Source organism: Microtus ochrogaster, unplaced genomic scaffold (genome assembly GCF_000317375.1).
Source record: "Microtus ochrogaster isolate Prairie Vole_2 unplaced genomic scaffold, MicOch1.0 UNK56, whole genome shotgun sequence".
NCBI classification, from domain to species: domain Eukaryota; kingdom Metazoa; phylum Chordata; class Mammalia; order Rodentia; family Cricetidae; genus Microtus; species Microtus ochrogaster.
Genome location: NW_004949154.1, coordinates 2379680 through 2385013, shown reverse-complemented (window position 1 = coordinate 2385013; position 5334 = coordinate 2379680). Strand labels below are relative to the sequence as shown.

General features: G+C 38.5%; 1 pseudogene; it reads right to left on the bottom strand.

Moving 5' to 3' along the window:
- Nucleotides 1-638: 638 nt before the first annotated feature.
- On the bottom strand, nucleotides 639-4744 carry LOC102000027 (annotated as a pseudogene).
- Nucleotides 4745-5334: the final 590 nt, after the last annotated feature.

Below are 5334 nucleotides of genomic sequence, written 5' to 3'. Positions count from 1 at the left end.
AAGAATTGGTACTGAAGAAACACTGTCTTTTTCACCATTTTTCTTAATGATCCAAACTCCCAACTTTGTGCTTGACCTAAAGTTTAATAAACAGCTAGTAGTGATTTCTTTAACAAAATCAAGAATTTCTGATCAATCTTCATAAAAGAAACATTAAAGACAAAATGTGGCTTTATTTCATTCAAACAGGAAGTATAGTATGACCACCCTCACCTGATAAGTATAACAGCAAATGCAATGATAGTGGTCTGATCCTTATTACACTACATCAAGATATTTATGAGACACAGTTGGTAGATTCTGGGGTATGGAACTCCATCAGGAATCTTCTCTAGAGTAATAGCCTTGTAATCTAACAATTTTCAGCCTTGCACAAGTTCTCAACTTGATACTACTCAAATGCCTATAGATAGAATAATTAAAGATGAGACGATGGTCTTTTGTAACAAGGACATTATGACCAAACTGGTCCTAAATACAATGTGGTTTCACGGCATCAAATCAATTGCTGGTTGGTATTAGTACGTTGTCTGCTTCAAAGATGTCTTATCCAAAGTTTCAGAGACTTTGGAGTGTTCCAGTAATGTGCGTGATAGCAGATAACAGTAACTCTGACGTGGTATTAGGTTGAAATCTTCTTATCTTTGACCTTGACTAAAGATTGTCTTTTTCTGCAACCTCTTCACAGCATCTTTGATTTCCTGGTTCCTCAGACTATATATCAAAGGGTTCAACATGGGGATCACCACAGTGTAGAAGACAGATGCAAATCTGTCGAAACTGGAGGAGCCACCAGAGCAGGAACACAAGTAGACAAAGATTCCAGAACTATAGAACAGGGAAACAGCTGTCAGGTGAGACGCACGGGTGTTAAATGCCTTAGACCTGCCTTTAGCTGATTTATCTTTATAAAGGACAGATCATATAGCTGTAGGATATCATGATGGCTAAGACATTTGTAAGCCCAAACAACATTGTTAATATAGCAAGCAAAACCTATGCAAAGAATGTGTCTGTGCAGGATTGATTTAACAGCTGGGGCATGTCAGAGAAGAAATGTCTAGTGACTTTAGATATACAGAAGTGGACCTGCAGCAAGGCACATACCTGAGATAAAAAAAAACTTATGAGCCCTGCTGTGTAGCTTCCTATCACCATGTGAGAACATAGGGTGGGTGACAAATGGCAGCATATCTGTCATAGGCCATGGCTGTCATGAGGCAAGATTCGCTCAGTCCCGTAGTGGAAAAGATAAAGTATTGAACAATGCAGCCCATAAAGCTGATCATTTGCTTTTCCTGGAAGAAATTGAACAGCATATTTGGGACTGTAGAGTTGATACAGCATATGTCTACAAAAGATGAATTTCTGAGGAAGAAACACATGGGTGTGTGCAGCTGGGAATCCATCCTTATTAAAGCAAGAGTGGACAGGTTCCAGGTCAGCGCTGTAATGTAAAGTGTGAGGAATATCACAAAGAGCAGTGCTATGATTTGAGGGAACCGAGTAATCTCATCAGAGGATGAACTGAGTAATCTCAATAATATTTCTTCCCCCAGCCAATACCTCAGGTCTCCTGTTCCTTAAATAAGAAAGGAAATAGAAATGTGCACTGCTGACTCAAGTGAATTTATAACATTATTTTAATGAGAGTCAGTTTTAAACAAATAGCAACTTTGTAAAACAATGCCTTAGGAATGATGTGATCCTCACACATACAAACATGAATACAAATATACAAATAAGTATATACACAAGCCTGTGAGTAGGCACACAGAGATTAGGATCATACTGTTGTGATTTGTAATTCTGGCACATAAATAACATATGTTTATGTGATGTTATGAAATCTGTATTCCTAGAAAACTGTCACATGAAGATTTCCAAACTAAACTTTAAGATATCATTTCCTGACATTGGTTTAGAGTACTAATACTGTTAAAAATTACTTATCATATTCATAATAATTTCCACAAATTTGCTTAACAAAGTATCTCAAAACTGGCCTGGATCATAGTGTCATGATTTGTTCTTCTGACAGATTTTGGGAACATAAAATCTTATCTACCCAGAAAGGTTTAAAATTGATCTTCTTATGGAAGTGTCATATGAGGGGCTTCAGAAGAAGGTGGGTAATACCCATTCTTGATCCCAAATGATGTCTCATTTGTGAATACACACCTCTAAAAAACAGGACAGTCAGATTAATTTTATTGATTTGGCAATTCAGTTCTGATTCCCCTTGCTCTGTATTAAATTATCCCACTGGCTTCAAAAAAATAATCTTGAGCACTTACTGTAGAGACAACAGCCGAAGTCCATGACTAGAAAGTAGCAGAGATGCTAGAGCCAGCGAGGCTCAGCCTGCACATGGGGTGAACATTGGCTGTCCCCAGATTCTGATTGCTATTATCTCTGATTGTCAACAATCATGACTAAGAGCTACACCTTGGGAGAGTGATACCAGGTCTCCAAGTTCCTTAGATGTCTTCAGCCATATACTCAGTGAAACACAATGACTCTGGGCAGCTGTAGATTCATAATCAGCACCCATGCAGATCAAACCACCCAGAGACATTGAAATCAAATGAAAAGACCTTTTTCTTTAGACTTTTCTTGACTTTGAGTACACAGGGTCCATAGACAGTCATGAACTAAAGGGCTTTGACACAGAAAAGGTTTAAAGCAGATATTTTCTCTCTGAAATACTCTAGAAATATTTTTGTTCTGACAGTTATAATGTTAGAGGTCTCTGTTTCATAAGAACTAATAGTTATTCCCTATGTTCCATGAAAAAACACTGTTGTCCCTCAGGAGTAAGAGCCAGCCAGTCATAGCACCTATGAAAGATGTCACAGAGATGAACATAAGAAAGAGTCAGCACTTAGAAGAAGGCAATTGTACTGTTATCATCCATGGTTTGTTATCTTCACAGTAACAGACATGCACAAAAGACCAAATAGACATTTCAGAAAGAAATGAGTTGATAAGGAGTTTCAAATGACAAATTAATAATTTTAGTTAATGTGGGATGAGCATGCCTTCATGATCTCTGAGATCTGGTTCACCATAGGAAAATTATTAGAGGATCCATTATACACTGATACACTCTTGGAATGGAGTGTAACCCCAAAATATAAAGTATAAAGTAAAAATACAAAAATAAGTGGAAACCATGATTAAGAGAAAAAGAATAAAAACTCACTTCAGTATAAGTTAATTCTAACAAGATATACAGATGGTGCACAACACCTTTTCTGTGGTAGCTATCTTCTAAACCAACCAGGGATGGGCACCACAGCACTGATAAGTGCAAGGAATGCTCCTCTTTCTTGTATAAGTTTTCCTTGCATAATTATTCTCATACATGTGGGCTATGTCTCTCTGTTTTTATCTCTCTCTCTTTCTTTTCACACTCACACACATAAATAAACACACAGGCACTCATCAGCACACACGCATACTCTTTTTTATTAGTGTTCTGCATCTTGTGAGACAGTTTAAAATAGAAAAGCTGTTAAAGTTTCAACTGTATAAACACACCTTATCTCATAAGAACATGGCAAGTTTAATGAAATGTGAGGAGAATAATAAATATGTATGTATTTCTGAGTGAGAAAAGTTTGAGAAACTTACATGGACAGCTAGGAGAGTATTAGCCGTGTCTGGAGTGGGTGTGTCTGATAACTCCATTGTTAAATATGATGTTTCAGGGATGACCAAAGACCACAATGGAGAGCCATTTGGGGAAGTAGATAAGAACTCCTGAGAAAATTGGGAACTTGGTGAAGGGAGACGTGAGGGTGGAAGGCGAGGGGGAGTGAAGAAGGAAAGGGGGAGGAGAACATAAGGGAACAGGATGGCTGAGATGGGGGAGGACAGAGTGGGAGAGCGGGAAAAGAGATCTATTACGTGAGGGAGCTATGGTGGGGATAACAAGAAACCTTACACTAGGGAAATTTCCAGAATCCACAAGGATGACCCCAGTTAAGACCCTAATGATGTGGGATGTCCTTCTGTATATGTGTTGCTTTATTTGTTGATAAATAAAGCTGCTTCAGCCTATGGCAGGGCAGAATAAAGCCAGATGGGAAATCCAAGCATAAATATAGGGAGAGAGTAGGTGGAGTCAGGGAGATGCCGTGTAGGTAGGTGCTTATGGATAAAGATGCCAGTCACCAGCTAGAATCTTACCAGTAGGCCACAACCTCATGGCAATACACAGATTAATAGAAATGGGTTAATTTAAGATTTAAGAGTTAACTAGAAATATGCCTAAGCTATTAGTCAAACGGTGTTGTAATTAATATAGTTTCTTCATAATTATTTGGGTTTGGTGCCCAGTAATGAATGAGCAGTCTCCACCTACAGAATGGTACCCAAATGACTGGGGCTAACAAGCATGGCTTGCCGCCCACTCTAGGTCTGGGTCCCTGTATGCCCACTTGGGTTTAGGAGGAAAGAGCATGGCACTCAGCACCTGCTCCTGGGAAATCAGCTGAATCAGGTTTGCTAGTCATGCACAGGCAGAAAAGCATGGCAGATTCCTGCCACCATACACAGAGATATTTGCAGGCCTTCTAGTGTACTGCATAGCAGATTTAGCTTTTACTCAGATAAAAAGGTTTTATGTGCCGCATGCTCCTTCCTTGAATTGAGATGGTGAGCTCAGCTCCTACCTGGCAGTCCCAGAGCTGGTGGTAAAGGTACCTCTACCATAGGCAGAGAGAGTCCGAGCCAGCATCCAGGGCCTCTGAGACTACACTGCTTGCCATTTTAAAATGCTCCTTGTCAGAAAAGGATTTCAGATACACAATAAAGACAGATTCAGACAAAAATAAACCTCTGAATAGATCATAGTGTGTTTAAAAACTACACATAGGCTTTGGAGATAGAGGGAAAAGAGTATGGATAGTTATAAAAAGAAGTAAAGTCTTTAAAGAGACAGTGAAAGTAATATAAAAGAGTACAGACCTTCATAGATTAAAGATATAAAGAAAAATAAACTATGCAAAGATGAAAAAACACAGTTTGGATTATGTATATTACTGTGTTTTATTTAAATTTTTGACTGTGAATGAATTAAGTACAGAGAGGCATTTTATTGTACAGCTGTTAAGATAAACCACCATATATATTTTAAAGGTGTCTTGACTTGAAAATTTGGGTCTAAGGATATGTTGCTTTAGAAAAGAGGTTTGGCTTTTGTTTCCACAGAAGATGAGAAACTGTGGATTCTGTCAGGATAACATGGCTTGATGGAACAAGACTCCTCCTGACATCTCTGTGAGCCCTAGAAATGTTTGGCACAATAAACAGCAGGAAATAGTTTGG